At 42.9% G+C, this 18,175-nt stretch overlaps 1 protein-coding gene across 2 annotated transcripts in view; it reads left to right on the top strand.

Moving 5' to 3' along the window:
* ABLIM1 (actin binding LIM protein 1) overlaps nt 1–18,175 on the top strand; it is a 213,833-nt gene that overhangs the window by 59,488 nt on the left and 136,170 nt on the right. The window lies entirely within an intron of this gene.

Raw genomic sequence — 18,175 nt, 5'->3', positions numbered from 1 at the left:
GTAAATAGCTGAGTGTTTTGTACATCAGTCTGCACTCCGGAGTAAGTAGATTGTGTGTGTCAAAAAGTGAAAAAGCTGCGTGTATGGAGTAATTTTACCACAAGTAGAAAGCTTTTGTGGTTTGGTTTTTTTGTGTGAACTTGAAGGTTAGAATGATTTTTTTGTTCTCTCTTGCTGTTTTAGTTATTTTATTGCTTGGATAGCTGTATTTCTTTGTATAAATAGACATGGTGCTTGCTCATTTTTCATTTATGTGAAAGCCCCTCCCTTTTTTTTTTTCCTTCAGCTCAATATCTTTGAGAATTCTTACATGGGAGAAGAAGATAATCCTGTTCCCTTGGACAGATGCGTGAAACATTATTTGGCACTATCTAGCTGGGCAATAGATGTGTTACCCTCTGAAATGGTATGAAGGAAAAGGAAAATTTTCTTTTGTTTTAGCTTGTTTTCTGTGGTTTGATTTTGATTTTTCTTTGCAGCTAGGTTTTGCTGAACTAGTATGACTGACTTCAATTTCTTATTTTTTTGGTTTGCATTTTTGTTGATTTCAATATAAGAATAAAGTGAGACTGAAATGCATTTGCAGGAAGTTTAATTCTGATGGCAGAAGTGATTAAAGACAGCATTAGTGCACTACACATTTCTGCCTTTTATTTAGCCAAAGGGCCAGTTGAATCCTCAGTATTGCTCAGGAAATGGAGGGATATTTCTTCTGCGGTGATTTTAGCCTGTGGTGTCTAATTTTTGCTATTATTCAATGCCTGCTATTCTCTTGTGCAATTTATTTGTGGATTGCAGTCGGTTTTTTTTCGTTACTTCTAGTAGCATTAGTACAGAAGCCACTATTCCTGGTTGTATATGAAACATATATGTATTTTTATATTCCAGGCAGTCACTTGGTGTGGTGATTTCAGGGGGAACTGAATAGGAAGTGGTCTTGAGATGGCTGAAAATATTTAAAATATTTATAAAGTTGGTAATGAGATAAAATATTTAAAGTAGCTAGTCTGCCTAATTCCCCTCTCATATCCAGTCCCTTGTGAAAACGGTCAGTCTGGAAAGTACCCACACCTCAAACTGTGAAGGCTCGAGCCCCCAGCACTGAATACTTGGATTAGGCACGGCTTTGAATTGGCAATGATTTAAAAATATTTTGCTGCTTGGCAGATACCGAGGAAATTTCCTCAACACTGCTTCTGGGTTGGGCGCCCTGGATTCCTGAGAATGTGCTTCAAGAAACAGAAGGACAGGGTTGTGCCTTTGTGTTCTCTGCCTTTTTCTTTTCTCTTCAGCAAGAATATTAGAAATCAATCTTTTCCACTTAATCGAGTGCTTGACTTAAGAGGTAGGAGATTGCCACTGTCTTTTTGATTGTGGCTAAGGCTAAATCCGAATGTTTGGTAACAGTGTGTGGTACGAGGCTGCCTCAGGCCTTGTCCTTCACCTTGGATACAGGGGTCTCGCCCTAGGAGCCAGCTGCTCCAAACAGCCCTTCGTCTGATGCGGGAAGCCGCTGTGATGCTTCCTGGTCTTGTTTTGCTCACTTCTACTTCTTGTCCTCTTATATTACATGTTAACAGGAAGGATGCTCTTAAAGGCATACCCTGTACTTAAAAAACACTAACAAAAAATTGTATTGCTTTGTGTTAAAAGCTTCAGCTAATGTGTGGTCTTTGAGATTGTAGTGATCAGTCAATGACAGCAATAACTGGGGCTGGAAAGGGGGCATCATTAGCGTCATCTCTCTCAGAGGAAGGACCATATTTTTAATTAAGCAGGATGCTTCTACAGTGATACGTTAGGGTCACAAAATGCTAGTCTAAACAGAGCTGTTCCTGTGGTCCCCCACCAATCCCATATGTCGTGGTGGCAGGAGACTGGATTGCCCTTCGCTATTTGAAATAACATTGGACCCTTCGACAGCGGCCACCGGCTGACCGCTTCTGTAGGGCAGATACTGTGCAAAAGGGGCACTGACGTCTGCTGCCTCCCAGGCTAATGCTGGGGTTGCTCTGCCTGCAGAAGTCATGGCTGCCAAGTGCAGGAGCAGATCCCTGGGTGGGTGAGGGTGGGCTCAGCCGCTTGCGCCTTCGTGCTCTCCTCCCACCTGTATCCCTTGGCTGCAACTCTGCTGGGCAAGCTGCGAGTGAAAGGAATTGATAGAGGCTACATACAGCTTATGTGATGTGTGATTATGTGGGAGAATACTGCAGTTTCTTCTGACTACTGCTGCACAACAGATCCTTTAGTAAGTTTAGTACTTGCTGCAGTAGCTGGTGTAATGGCTGTCTGGGTGAATATAGCTGTAAGGCTGGAGTCAGCGTGGCTACAGCAGCAAACTGGAAGTCAGTCTGAAACTAGAGCATTCCATCTCCAGTGAAGGAAAAGCTTTTCTTGTAGGATTTAGGCAGCCCAGCTGTAGCAAATGTTGCAACAGTTTAAAAAGTTACTGCAGAGCTGGCCTTTCTGCTTTCCCAGGATTAACTTCCGCAGCAGGGTTAATGGCAGGGCAACCTGTGCTTTCGCCTCGCCTACCTCAAAGGGCAAAGTCCGCTGTGAGGCGTTGGTGAGACTGGATGGTTGGCACTGCTGTTGTCAGATACCAGCATCCTTCACCGATTATCCAGGTACAAATGATAGTCTGATACTAGGCTGAGAGATGCTTGTGTTAGAGTGCATCCAGCCGTCTCCGGTGAGGCATCCCTCTGCTCTGAGCACAGAATGGCCATCCACCTTCAACTGAAGAGGTAGAAGCTTGTGGAGTGTCAGAAGATCTGTCTTTTTGCCTGAGTGGCTGTGGTGTGCAGGTCAGTAGGCTGTGACATCTGGGAGAGACTGACAAATTGGTGCAAAGCTTCATTTCCTAGGAGGAATACTGCAAACACAACATGTGGTGAGATCTCTGATCTGATAGAAGATACTGTAAGGCAGAACTCAAATTGCTGTATTTAATGAGCCAGCTCTTCCTCAAATATACATTAGCATCACCCCATTAAGATTGGTATAGTGGTGCAGATTTATTCTGGCTTTGTCCCACTGTGTCTGTGATGGAATATAAAGCCTAGGAGAATGGCAGTTTAAGGGGAAATGTGATGATTTTGGCCTTGTTTTCAAGATAACATAGAAGTCATACCTCTTGAAAAATAAAAAGCAGCTGACCTCGTAGGAGGTGTGTAATAACAGATGATCAAAGTCTGGATTTGTGAGGTGATATTTTCCCTTTGAAACAGTAAATAAAGCAGTCTTCAGTGCCTGTCTCCATCTGTAGACAGTACTTGAACTCTGAGTTTTGAGGGAATAATTAAATGACAGGTTCTCACTGTGATCAGTAAGCCTGTTGGTGTGGTTTTTTTTCACCTTCTAATTCAGCAAAAGCGTTACTGGAAGCAGTACAATTATTACACTAGGTCATTTTGCAGCTATAGCTAACTTCTGTATGTTACGGGGAATTGAAAGTCTGGGCCAAACACTGTCTGTGCAGTTGTCTCTGGGAGTTTGGCTGAGTAAAGAATCTGAAGTTTTCTCTGAGCAAGTCCTGGTCTGGGGTCTACCTGTAACTTTCTCTTACAGATTATGAATGTTGGTATACGTTGGGTTGGGTTTTTTTTATCTTTCACTTTGTAATTTCCTGTGACTTTCCAGTGCCCCATTGATGATTAACTCTGCCTGTACCCAGGGAGAAATATCCATTAGATGATTAGATTAGCATGTCACTGGAATTGGATTAATGTAAATACTTCTTGTAAGTGAAGCAGGAAGGGTTGGCACAGTATCTGCAAAGCTGCTTCTGCCAGCTACACAGGAAGGTGAAGAGGAAGAGCACAAGCGAACCAGTCCTTAATAATTAGGGGAAAGCTTAAGTGCTTTCATTTGGAATAGGCAGTGAAAGCTGCAGAAAGGATTTCTTCAGAGAAATCTGCTTATGAAGTAGCGCTATCCAGCCTTTGTACGTTCCTCATCAAAGGAGGACCAACATGCTCTACCTTTACTATAACCTTTTCTCCGTAGCACACGTACAGACCTGGCATGGAACAGGGGCATGGTAGATTAAATGCACAGATGTGCATTTGTAGCTTATAATGATGATTCTTCCATAATAAGATTTTTGACACAGCAAGGTTTTTTGATTTTAAACTAATCCTCTTATATACCTCAGTTACGTTCTTTCTCTTGTCCTGAATATTAATCTGATTTTCAGATACTCTTTATGGTTTTGCTTCTGATTTGAGTGTTCCCAGGGATGAGTTGCAACTGATTACGATAGTTTTAGATGGCAGTCACCTGATCAAGCACACTGTCATAATCTCTTGAAGATAATCACTAAAAATACATCTTCCTTAATCTCCTTTGCTGGATAAGAGAAAAAGAGAAGGATTGGTAAGGGCAGTGTGCCGTGAGTAGTAGACTGACTACATGCACTACAGGTTGCTTTCCCTAGCTTCTTCCGCATAGAAATGCCGTCTTTCCCCATCTTAAACAGCTTTGGGAAGCTGTGCGGATCAAGTAAAACAGAAGAATTGGTGCTGGAAAAGGTGAAATTCCGAAATTCAGTCAAAAGGATGTCAGTTATTGAGGATGGGGATATTGCAGAAGTCTTGTATCTCATTCCTAAGCAGAGCTTGCTGAAGCAACTGCCTTACTTGAATCCAGATGACTACTACTTGTGCGAGCGGCTGTTTGACACTCCCTGGGATCTCGGTAAGTGAGGACTGGCATCGAATCTTGATTTTCGGTTGACGAATAGGCTAAATTGCTTTAGAGTTAGCTTATTTTTCGTGTAGCAGCAAGACGCTTTATAATGGCAAGTGTGCTCGGGTGTGGAGAAATATTTTATCACTGACAGAGAAGAGGGAAAGAAGAATAAAAAGCCAGATTAGAATCTGAATAGTCAGAAATAGTTGATGGATATAGGTGCAGCTCTCTCTATGTGGCCATCCTGGGACAAAGGGGACCTTAATCTGCAGAAGTACTCAAGCTGGAAGAATAGCTTGTGAAAGCACAGCATCCTGTGGTAGTGTGTTCCACAGCTTTCCTAGGGCTTTTATGAAACTGTATTCCCTTTTGTTTGTTCTAAACCTATTGCCAAGTACTTTCCTTTGAAGTTGCCTCATTTTTGAATTGGAAGAGGTGGTTAAAAGTCTTTCTGTGTTCACCTTCTTGTCACTTATGAATTTATTGGACTTCTGTTGTATCTCTTACCCAGGTACCTCCTTTTCCAGGATAAGCAGTCATAATTTATTTAGAGGCTTTTTGTGTGGGAGCCAGTCCATGCCTCTGGTTATCCATTTTCCTCTGTATTTTTCTAGTTCTACTACAACCCTTGAAAAACTGGGGAATAAAACTGTATTCAACGTGCAGCAGAATGTGTATATGTGTACAGAGTCGTAACAATGCTCTTTGTTCCTCTCAGTAGTTCCTAAAATTTGGTTTGTGTTTTTAATTAAAGTTGAACACTGTTTATCCTTTCACAGAGCTACTGGTGGTGGTGGGACTTACATCTGGAGTTCCTCAGCTTAACTGATTTGTTACAATCCATTAAAAATTAAAAAAAAATATTTCTGGAAACTCTGATCTATGAAATTGGCTATAAATGTTAATCTGAAGCTTTCAGATAAATTTCAAAGATATTATCTTTTAGGACTTGCTTTATGGACCTCAGTTTCGATAACCCAAACTGCTTATGTGCTGAAATTTTGCCTGTACTTAGCAGATAAAAAAAAAACTACTACATACTTGTCACTCTGCTCAGCTCGTAAAAATGTTAATGCTGAGTTATTGTATATGGTAGGCAAGTATTTTTCAAAGATCTATTTTCAAGTTTGTTGTTTCCTCAGTGCCAAATAACATTTTTCTTCTGTGCAAATAGCTTTTTGCTAGTCAGCTCTGTATCCAATGAACTTTGCACTGTAACACTGGCTGTTCCAGATAGTTAGTGCTTCTGAGTAATCAATTATTTTGAAACTAAAATTTTAATTAAGGTGTTGCTAAAACATGAGGCAAATATATAATATGTTTGTGAACCAGAAAAAACAACTATCATTCTGCCTTGCCAGTCCTTCCCAGAGTTTGACATTGGTATGCTGGAGAAAACTTCTACAGACATTTTTATAAATCACAATTTAGGGTAGACAATGAATTGAATGAACAGTGCCCGGCTATTTGATCAATCCATGTGGGACTCCAAGGAAATTCTTTGCCATTGTAGCTGGGAGCCACCTTTTAGCACAGGTGTGATTTTCTTCTAAGTCGTATGGTGCTTAAATCGATTTAGAAATCTGCAGTTTTGCGGTTCTTCACTCATTCGTAAGCAATCACAAAGAGCGTGTGACAGGTTCTGATCAGCAGTGTGCTGCAATACATAGTGCACATAACCACTGGGGCTTCTTTTCCTTTCATCCTACAATTTGGATGCTGCTTTTTAATAGGATGGGTATTGCGGTCCTGCTTTGCGGTGCCATGAATGATGCCAGCGGAAAGGTTGCAAGGTGTCTGGTGTCTCGGCTTCACTTAAATTACAACAATTGGAATCAGAATCTCGCCTACTTAGAACAAAAATAGTGGACTGGTTATTGGAAGCGGCCTGGTTGTGAAAGCTGTATGTGATTTTAAGGTGCAGAATGCATGAGTCTGTCTCTTGGGCCATGTGCCTGCTTGGGGATTATGCTGCCTCAAGTATCACAAGGTTTAGCAGCTTATAGACTCTGCTGAAAGAGTGCTTGCTGTCTGTATTTGGCTTTACAGACAGAGATTAGAAACTACACTGTTCAAGGGATTCGGAGACTTGCTAAATATTTTCCTTGCTGCTCGTAAGTGGAATCCTAACCATCAGGAAAGGCCCATATTTTAGGTTTTTGGAAGGTCAGGCGTTACCAACAAGTGCAGAGCTATTTAGTCAGGAGTGAGTGAGTCTCTTGAATCTCAGGGATTTAGCGTGTGTAGGGAAGAGCAGTGAGGCTGGTGAAGGGTCTGGAGAACAGGTCTTATGAGGAGCAGCTGAGGGAACTGGATTGTTTAGTCTGGAGAAGAGGAAGCTGACGGGAGACCTTATCGATCTCTACAGCTACCTGAAAGGAGGTTGTAGTGAGGCAGGTGTTGGTCTCTTCTCCCAAGTAACTAGCAATAGGACAAGAGGAAACAGCCTCAAGTTGCGTCAGGGGAGGTTTAGATTGGATATTAGGAAAAATTTCTTTACTGAAGGAGTGGTCAGGCATTGGAACAGGCTGCCCCGGGAGGTGGTGGAGTCACCATCCCTGGAGGTGTTCAAAAAACCTGTAGATGTGGCACTTCAGGATGTGGTTTAGCAGGCATGGTGGTGTTGGGTTGGAGGTTGGATTTCATGATCTTGGAGGTCTTTTCCAACCTTAATAATTCTACAATTCTATGATTCTATGAACCAGTGACTAACTTATACTTAGCACTCATGTTGTGAAATTCCATCCCCTTCATAAGCGGAATGTTGGAGGTTAACTTGTCTCATCAGGTTAAATGGTGACGTGATACTGACAGTTACAAGTACTCTAAAAATTGAAGAAAACTTTAAAAAAAAAAAAAAAAAGAGTTCAAAAGAGGTTTTGAATCACTGAAAGGACCTTCATCCTGCATTTCCCTCGAGTTCTTTAGGCCAAAGGCTGATGAGCCACCTTCCCTGCCGTTTTTAGGGGAGCTGGTGAGGGGCTGCTTCCCACGGGAGGGACTGCCGGCCGCGGGGCTTGCTGCAGCCAGCTCTGCCTCAGGCTGGAAGACCTGGCTCGGTGCGTGGCTTCCACTCTCTGGAGGCCAGACTCTGATACGAAGAATTCTGTGGGGAAACGTCTGATATTCAGGACTAGCAAAAGCTGAAAGTTGGTTGAAAAAGAGCAGTGAAATTTTAAAGAGAAAATTGGCTTGGAAATGTGTGAGGTTGCTTACACCTTACATGCACCACGCCAAACTGATTACTCCTTGGATGTGACAGTGATACACACCTGAAGGAAATATATACCACATTATCTAACCATCTTCTGTGTGAGTTTAGTAACTGTTTATGTAACAGTCTTAATTTAAAGCAGGGCTTGTGAGAATGGCTGCTTGCGTTGGGTCATTTGGATGTAAAGGACAACAGAAGGAACCCGAGAGGATGAGAAAGGCCTGGGGGGATTCCAGAGAGCAGGAAAACAGCTCGGTGGTGAGCCAGGGAGCCAATGGCACTCGTGCAGGGAAGTGTACGAAGCACTGAGACCCTATGAGAAATGGGGGCCTGGGGAAAAGGAGGTCTGATTTGTCTGTGTGTCTGCATGGTGATGGGAGGGAAGATACAGAGTTAGGGAGGTCTGGAGAGGAATGGGCTTTACCGATTTAAAATAAAAGGTCAAATTTTAAAATACTAGCTGCAACATAAGCATTTCAGTCTTTGCCCGCTGTTTTGCTTGTAAGTTCCCACCCATCAGCTTGCTGAGAAAGCTAGACCCCCCAGCTGGGGAAGTGAGGAGGTGCTGGTTTGTGCCCCATTGCCATTTTCCATTCTTAGCACCAGGATTGCCCAGGATCACCCTGAAGACTGCAGTTCCTTTAACACCGGTCCCTGTTGTTACCTGGACAGAAAGAAGGAAGACACAGATTGAAAAAAAAGAATTCCTATTTTAATATATGGTCTTACCTGCTAATGGTGTTCATAATAGCTCCCCACAGAATGTGTACTTGATGTGACCTACAGCCATAGGACTATCATGGTGCTGTGTGAACTTGTCAGGTGTCCGCAGCTAAGCGATCTTGAACGTGGCAAGTGATGACATGAGAGCAAAAAATCCAGATTCTGTTGGCATTATAGTATGTGGAACCCTTTAGGTGCTGAGAGGTGCTGTACAGACTGCTCGTGTACTTCAGATAAGGTGGTTCTTCTTTTGGATAGCTTTTCAGGTGGATTCCTTCAAGTGAGCGATCTGTCCTGGCCTTAGTCCCTATAAATTTATTTTTTTTTTTTATAATGCTGACTTCTGTGATTATATGATTGAATAGGGAACACACTTTTAAAGTTTGTGATAATCCAAGTTTAGGAGCATTATGTCATTCTTCTGCAGGACAATGACAGTGTCTGAAATCAGAATAGTCCTGGTAAGTCAGGTAGATGGTTTGAAATCATGCAGTTGAATTTCTGTGAATAAGAGTTTAAAGTGTTGGACTTGCACAGAGAAGAAATGGAAAATAACCAGCACTACTCGGGTAAAGTATATGGATGATAATGAGACTTATCACAATGTAAATATAGATAAACTGTATAATACTGCTGCAAAAAAAACCCCACCACATTCTTTTTGTGGGATGTGTTAGCAGGAGATGTGTACTGCAAGGGAGATTTTTTTCTCTGTTTCTGTTACTGAAGAGGACTCGGATACTGTCTCTAGTTTTGGACAATGCATTTTGAGAAAGATACTGATAAATTGGAGGGAAACTAGTAGAAGGCAGTGAAAATAGTATTAGGAAAAAAGACTTACGAGAAAAGATTAATAGAATTAAGTTTTCTCAATCTAGAATAGTGGAGTTAAGTGAGGGATTTAGTCCATCTTCAGGTGAAGAAGGGGTTGTCGAATGGAGATGTGTTCTGCATTGTCCTGAGGAGCACGGGAAGAGATCAGGTGCATTTGCAGCAGGGAAGATCCAGTTTCTATAACGGGAACTAACTTTCTAGACACCGAGACAGAGAAATGGAGGAACAGTTTGCCTCAGCATGTTGTGCAATCTGCTTGGAGGGTTTTATGAATGTCACAAATGATCTAGGTCCTTCAGCCTACCCAGCACATGAGTATGTGATCTTTGGAGTCTTTTAGAGTCTATTTCTGTGGTTACAGATCACTGTCAGCTAAGGACCAGGTTGAGTGCATTGATGTTTGCTTATTTTGTATTTTTGCCTTTCAGAAACACACGGTCCTAGTATCTTCAGATTTGGGGAAACTGCATTTCTCCCTTCTCGAAGTCGTATGTTTCTGGGGACAGCTTTGCAGTGTTACAGTAGAGATTTCTAGGCTTGTTGTGCTGTGTGCTTCACAGCCCAAGCATGTCCTCGCGGTCAGGCTCTCACCCTGGGAGCAGCCGCTCTCTTTCAGGGGCTTTTCAGCACCTCTGGAAATTGCTTGCGAACCCGCTGCACTACCAGCACGTAGCTGGGGTCCAGCACGAAGGGTCACAAGTCCCTGACAGATCGGCCAAGCACAGCCAAGCAGCTGCCTCCCGGGCTCCTGCGCTCGGAGAGTGAAAAATCTTCCTGTTGTGCTTGCTGCACAACGCCTTGGTATTACCCCAGTGTCAAACAGCAAGGACTTGTGCAGAGGGAGGGCTTACAGGTGAAGGTTCTCTCCCTCTTGCTGAGATGAGAGAAACTGCTTTCTTCTCTGCCCTTCAGCAATAACACTGCTGATGTGGTTTTGCTCCTGCAATGGTCGCGTGTGCTGAAGATGTAGTTGCTGATTTTGTCAGCTTTCCCAGGATGGGGTGGTTTTTCACTGCTCGGCTATTGGACTGTAAACACAGGCAGATGTTTTTGCTTGCGTTACTCCAGGATTCATGGAGTGGCTGCAGTGAGCAAAGTTCACCTGGAGCAGTTGCTGCAGCCTGCGAAAAATACGGAGTACTGATTGGGTTTAAGAAGTGTAGCCGAAGCTCCCTGTTAGGCCCTAGATATCTTTCTGGAAATGTGCACAGTTACCTTGATTTTTGGGGGTTTTAATTAAATTTATAAAGTAAAAGTAATTAATTAGGACCCATTCTTCATCCTCTGCCCGTTTGCAGTATCTCTACTCCAGTATAATCACTGCCACATTTTTACCTAAAATGTTTGAACATTCAGTGTCTTCTTAGCCCTTGGCTTCCTGTTTCAGTTGCCCATTTGCTGTGGGACAAGTTGTTGCCAGTGTTTGAGATCAGTCCAAGCTAATTTGCTTGGTAGTACATCAGTGGTTTAGCATTAATCTGCATTAACACGGCATGGTTTAGAGCAACGGAGTTCACCTCTGCAGGGCTCGCTGCTCCCTCTCTGCCTGGATGCTCTGTTACCTGTTACCCAGTAAACAAGAACAAAGTTGCCATTTGTACTAGATGCTGGTAAGAAAGATTTGCTAAATCAGCTTTAAGTGGAACGAAATAATGGAAATTTTGCGGTTTGTTTCCCCTGTGGCTGTGTATGTAGGCAGCAGCAGCGGTGTGGAGGTTGTCAGGGGGAACTGAGGCAAAGATCTCACTCCCCCTGCACCTCCCCGGCGCTGGTGGGTGCGGGCAGCCCTGCCTGCGGCTGATGGCCAGGGTCCTGCCTGTGTTCTGCCCCTGGCTGAAGATTCTGCCGCTGTGTCCGTCGTTAGCAACTGTGTGCCTGCAGAGCAGAGAGGAGGGTGTAGGAAGTGGCTATCCTCGCTCGCTCGGACTTTGGCTTTGGGGCATGGAGGGAGAAGAGGAGAGAGGAGCTCGGTACGTGGCCTTCTCCCTCGCTTCGTCTGCTCCCAGGCGTCCCTGGTACTGGTTGAGGAGAGGATGAGTGCGAATGGCCCTTGGCTCAGTCTCTTCCTTTGTGCCCGAGAGGTGGGCTTGTCGCCAAGTGGAAGGTTGTATACAGCAACCTTATAAGTGGGTTTTGGTTTGAGAGAGTGATAGGTGTTTGGCAGACCTCTGCGCTTTCTTTTTCAGTAAAAGGGCAAATAGTTAATGGGAGGAGAAGGGAATTTCTTCCCTTTCGAAAGCGGGAATGTTCGTCGCCCAGGTGATGCACACAAGGTGAATCTGAGAGGGAAAGAAGACAGCAATTTTAGAATGGGAGGTTGTGATCACAGTTTTTGCTTTACCCTGCTTTTGATTTTTCAGTTTTCAGGCTTTTTTCCTTTAAAGAGCAGGTCTTTAGGGTGGGAGACAGAAACGCTGTGGCACCAAGGAAGATTTGTCACTGGTTTGTTACCAGGTGAACTGGACAGTGGAGCTGTCTGTGCAGTTTTCAGTGTAAAACATAGAGGAATTAAACTGTAAAATGCAAAAATATAAACCCAATTAGTTTATCAGTGTACATTAATACTTGGAAAATTCAATTTTGTTGTTGATTTTTCTTTTTTGAAGTTGCAAACTCTCCTTTAAAATATGTGCCTCTTTCCTTTGGAGCAGAGGCAATAAGCCATCCATTTTGGTGTAATTGTGTGTAAACCTTCTTACAGAGCAGCAACAAAATAGGTTTTGTAGTTCACTTTTAAAAATTCCAGTTGGTGCAGATGTTGGAATCAGTTATGCCTTCTCTGATTTGAATATTAATTTGTTGTATGTCTGCTTAATATTTTTATGAAGATCCTACTATTGAGATGGCAACAAATAATTTAAAAGAAAGCTTCAAATATATAAGTTTTTACATGCTGAAACAAGTGACCACCCTAGTTAGCAGACAAAATCAAAAAGCCACTAATAGAAAAGTTCCAGAAGCTGGAGTGAGGTGATCAATTTGTTGTAAAAGCTTCTTTGTATATATTAATATTAGACTATGTAGCCAAGCTGTATCTACTTGGAAAGTGTATTTTTATCTTTTCTTTGAGGTCCTCTGTGGTTCATTTGATAGGACACTGGTGTGGGAAATAGCTGTTGGGAGTGAGATACATTTGGAGGACAGATTTAGGTGCCTTTCTGTAGTTCAATATGGAATCAGAAGAGAAGGAATTTGTCATTTGGCACAGTGAAAATTGATCAGTCCAGTTTAAACGTAAGAGTGGTGTATATCCAGTGTCCACATGATGGCCTGCCGCGTCCTCGGGGCTCGTGGACTTGCATCGTTGCATGCTTTGCTGTATGTTGAATCGCTGCTGCATACACTCAAGGTCAGTGCTTGGCGAGATGCTCTGTCCTGTCTCTCAAGACTGTGAAACAAAGCACTTGTTTCTTTGCTCTGCAAATTACCTGCTAGGCGGGAAGCTGCTTCGATGTGGTGTTTCACAGGCCTCTCGTGGAGAAGCCCTTTCCACTGGTGAGTCGTTACTGCCTTCCTGCTGACTTCACTGAGCCCAGAACTCCCAGGACAGGCTGTGGGGGTTGTTCTGCAGAGTTAATCCAATTCTCAAGTGGATTATCAATATCAAATCTCCTTAACCTTAGGCATGCACAGTAAAGCATGACACTTGCATATGTGCTTTCCTGTTGGGGATTCCTGCCTTTGTGGAAGTTATTTGCAGTTTTTAGCAGTAAGTGTGGTTGCTGTCAGTAATGGTTACTGACAGTACATTCATTTTTTTTATCAGCAGCTGTACTGTTTGTGGTCATGATTTGGCTGGGCAGATTCAATTGGTAACAGGTGAATAGTGCTGGTTTTAAACAAAAAGCTTACTGAGTTAAACCACTGTCACCACAGTGTATTACTCTGTTGTATCTCAGTTCAGTGTCAAGTATGTGCACATAGGGTAAAAGTTCACACAGGTGTTGAGAAAGCATGATCTCCTTTCTAAGGATTAGCAGTAACATAAGCAGTTTGGAAGCCAGTCGTTATATCAATAATATAAATGTGTGTTCAGAGGTAAATGTTTCTACATACCTACAGTCAGAAGGTTACCCAGCGGTGAGCTTTGTATATTTTGAGGGCCACTGCAAAGAAGTATACTGTAACCATCTTTTCTCATCTGTTTCTAAAGATGATCTGGAGGTTGCAGGTGCTTTTTACTAAGCATGTGTGATATAGGCTTCTTAATGTTTAGAGCAAAGCCAAGTGTCCTTGTTTCCTTGTTTTGTCTTGCAATAAATTATATATTACTCTCGGTAGATGACCCACAGAGGTCCCTTCCAACCCCTACTATTCTGTGATTGTGATTACTGTTTTATCTGTATTTTGCAGACTATTACTGTCAGACGGAATAGCAGCTTTCTAATAAAGTCTTTCTTACAAAAACCTCAGAAAATCAGATTTTGTTTTAAGAAATCCAGACCTCTTAATAGATCAAAACCTGAGAGTTATTTTATTCTTGAGGAGTCTAATTTGAAAGAATATTAAATGGTTCTGTTAAAAAAAGCACTAAAATCTCAAATCCTGGCAGGTCAGAATGGATACACTTTGTATTTTGCTGAATCAGGTGATGCATTTGTAAAATTTTAATTTCATGTACTCTGAAAGAATGACGACACGTGAGTGTAAGTACCAGTATTACAGACTGGTTATATTCAAAATAGTACAAATAGCTACAAGAAAAAGCCCAGCGTAGCAGAGAAGTTGTGGCTAGGACCCAGGCCATCAGGCATTATTGGCTGGAGGATCAGCCGCATCAGTAAGGAAAACGTGATTATCCCAAGACGCAGGGTTGCAGGACTGTAGTACGTCCTAAGAAACAATCACGTTCCTCTCTGGCGAGGCTGTGTATGCACCGCTAGGCTGTTCCAATCTTGTGACAGGGCAACGTAGAGGGTCTGAGATGGTGAGGTCAGTCTGTGGGGCCTTCGTAGCCCCTCAGCATTCTGCTGGTTCCACGCGGGGCGGTGTGGGAGGAGGCAGCGGGAAGGAGGGGTTGGCAGCCTAGGGCCGTTGCACAAGCTGCGGGATGAAGTCATTATATAGCAAAAACTGTGTGGAGGGTATGGAAAGGCTATGGGATGAAATGACTGCCATGAAGGAGCTTGCCCTGCAGCGTGCCTGCAGCCTTGGGAAGGCTAGTGGGTTTATGGAGGGGTACCGTAAGACCCTGGAGAGGCAAAAGAGCCACACGTGCAAGAACAGCCTCACTAAACACCTTCTGTCTGTCTTCAGGAGCGAACACCTAGCCACTCACACCTAGTATGGGGGCAGTTTTCTCAGGTACAGGCTGAGTTGTGCTCAGCAGTGGGTTTGGCAGAAGCTGAAGATCTCTGCCGACATCATCAGCTTTGCCCGAGACGGTTGCCTGCTGCCTGTTATCCTAGAGTCCCTGAGAAGCACTGCTGCTCAAGCTGTTTCCAAAAGATGGAAAATGTGTCAGTTGTCCAAGTGGCTGAGGGAGAGGCGTCAGAGGAATAGATTGTTGGAGCAGGCTAGATTCAAGAGGAACAGAGGCCGGGAAATACTTAATCGTATAACCTTTGAGAATGCTAAAACTGGAAACTGCCTGCTTCCCCATCAGGGCACTGGGACCACTGCTGGGTCACAGGTCTTCTGCAAGAAATCCCATATTGACATTATTGGTTTTCCTCTGAGCAGGTCACCGCTTCTTTAAGAGCATGAGAGAGCAGGATTTCCTTCCTGGGGAAGGGGCCACTGTGGAAAATGCCATAAGCAGACTTTATAGAAATGATGGCTCTCAGTGGACGCAGTGTACAGTGATTAAGCTGTGGAAGCCTGTGGCACGCTTTCTTGTCAAAACTGGTTGTGCCAGGCTTTTTGCCAGAAGCAAGGACGTTAAACAGAGGGTATTTTACTAGAAGTTAATAGAACAACTTCTCCCCTTTCCATTTCTGTTTTCTAGCAGACTGTTTCCTTCATTGGTGGATGAACAAGAGATATCAGTCAGTTGTGAAGAAATTGTATGAAAACTGTGCCCTGATACTTCTGAGCCATGATTTCATCTGTGAAGAATGAGAGCAAGATAAAAATACAAAAGCCAGCTTTTAAAATGAGAATAACAACTATTAAATCATAGCTGAACTGCTTAGTATCTTACACATACTTTCTCAACATTATCAAGGTGCAAGAAAAGGCAAAGCAAACTGGTTTAACTGTTTCCCTTCGTGGAGTGCTCTCAGTAAGGCTCTCATGCCTCTTGATGAATGCACGGGATATTTTTCAGCAGAAAATAACAGCAACATAAGCTTGTTGTTTAGCTGTAGTGTACTCATTGTGACTCTTCCACCCACACTGTGTTCAAGGGGAACGCTCTATTCAGTGTGTACACTGCAAAAGGCTATTTAAAGAAAAAAGATTATTTTGCTTTGCTTTAAAAGATGTGCCTCTGAAGAACAATGAGTACCAGTGATTTGTTTGTAGAATTGCTATTTATTCCTCTCTCATTTCCAGTTTAGGATACCTGAGTAGTTTCTGAATTGTACAGCAGGGTAGATTTTAGTATTCAGGCTTAAAACGTGGAGATTACACTAAAAAACCATCCTGGTGTAAAAAGATTTTATTTACAATACCAATGTCTGTTCTTTATATCTCTTTACTCAGGAGTAAATTACATTTGACTCCTAAATCTCCAGTATAACTTACTGCAGTCTATATTTTTAAATTTATTTTTATGCACATGCTGTAATCTAACGTTGCGGCTTTGTGTGGCTGAACAATGTGAGGGAAGGCTTCTGTCCAGCTACGGGTGAGATGAGATACAGCGGTGGTAATCCCTAGCACATGTGAAAAATGGACGTAATGAACTCAGAGAACAGAAAGTCCAGATACCGTCAGCAGCTGCTGGAACAAAAAAAAAGAATGATAATCAGCGCAGGCCTTTTGAGAGTGTCTGAAGACCGCAGGAAGGGGTTAACAGTATCCATGCGTGTGCACCCGTAGACTGCGCTCTGCGCATTGGATCAAATATTTATGAATGAAGGCCAGATGCCCCCCTTGCAGGAGGCTGTCCCCCAACTGTTTACAAAATACTGTTTGAAAAAGAACACAGCCAGGTTGAGTTACAACCTGACATCTCAAATGTGTCAGAAATGTGACATAGTGGATTATGGCCTGGTGCTGGTGGGGTTCAGCCCGGCTCCCCAGTTGAGCCTCAAATGCTATGAATAGTAACACACTGAGTCATAGAAGCAAGAATGTCAGACTGCCGGGGCTGCGCTTCTCTTGCACATTAGACTGCTAACAATAGAAAGCCAGCCTAGATTTGTTAGATAGAATAACTATTTTTTTCCATGCATGTGCCTGAATCTCTGTCTCTCTTTCTCTCTCTCTTAGTTATTTATTAAAGAATGTCACTGAATAAGAGAGATCTTTCGAGGGAGGCAGACTGCCTTGTTTCTTTCTGTTGTTCTGGGTGGCATTTATACAAAACATTTAGGATTTATTTACTGCAAATATTTTTAAGACTGTGTGCGTGCTCTGATTTTTTTCCAGCAGGTATCAGCCATCTGCTGCTCTGTCTGGCTGATGCCTGCAGCTTGTTTCTTTACATTAATTGCTCTCTCCCTACATAGAGTAGCACTGGGAAGGAAGGAATTCCTTTGTGAAGGTGTGAGCTCCAGTTCAAGTCCAGCTCTCAAGAAACAGCGGCTTCTCCAACTCTGGGCTGAACATAACTTTTGCTTTAGGGTGCGGTATAAATGTAATTGCACCTCCATCATGTAACCTAAAGCACGTTTTACACTGAGTTTTCGTCAAGTTGAAGCTATAGCCCGATGAATCTGCCCATAATCTAGCCCAGAATAGCTTTATATTTGACCCGGTTCTCTACTACCGAGGTCACCTCTGTCTTTGGCAAGTCATTTCGTTTCCCTTTGTCATTTTCTCCACCTCCAAACCACAAATACTAAAATTTACTGTCCAAGCAGAGGCATGATGGCGTAGGTTTGTATTGGTCAAGTCACTCATAGGTAGCTAAAATGAGGAAAGAAGTTGTTTATAAATAAGGAAAAAGTGGGATATAGTAGTAGTGATAGAGGTTCCCAAAAATCTTAATACTGCCAGTATGTATGTGTTAAAAAACACTTAACATATTATTTTTAATGGGCATTCAGGGTTCCGACTGATCATATTTCCAAGCTTTCTTCATTACTCTGAATAAAAGTATGCTTATAGAAGAAAAACTTTGTTTCTCACCTGACTGACCTGTATGTTTTAATAGAAAACAGAAATATTCTGCATCTTGCTATAAGACGATGTGACTTTGCAATGTTGTAGAGGGTTGGGTTGTTTGTTTTTTAACATCAGCTTACTGACCAGTCCTTTCTCAGGCAGAGTTTAGTGCCTGCAAAACCATACATTGGAAGGTCAGTTTGATGCCCAGATTCAACACTGGTGCTTTGTCTTGTTGGGGCTGTGCTGGGGGGTGAAATTCAGGTGTAAGTGCCGCTGTGGCAGTCTGCTACTCTCTTCTCATTCCTGGAGCACTTACGGCTATCGTCTCAAAAAGCTTAATGTCAGAGGAGTTGCAGTTTGCTATTACTGGTATTTCAGAACGCAGTGCTGGCCTTGATTTACAGCAGATATTTCGTCTGTGGTACTCCCTGGCTATAATTCCAAACACAGGTGCGCCCTGAGCAGTGACAGTTCTCATTTTTGTTACTTTTATTG

Source organism: Opisthocomus hoazin, chromosome 6 (genome assembly GCF_030867145.1).
Source record: "Opisthocomus hoazin isolate bOpiHoa1 chromosome 6, bOpiHoa1.hap1, whole genome shotgun sequence".
Lineage (NCBI taxonomy): Eukaryota > Metazoa > Chordata > Aves > Opisthocomiformes > Opisthocomidae > Opisthocomus > Opisthocomus hoazin.
This window is presented reverse-complemented; position numbering and strand designations above follow the sequence as displayed.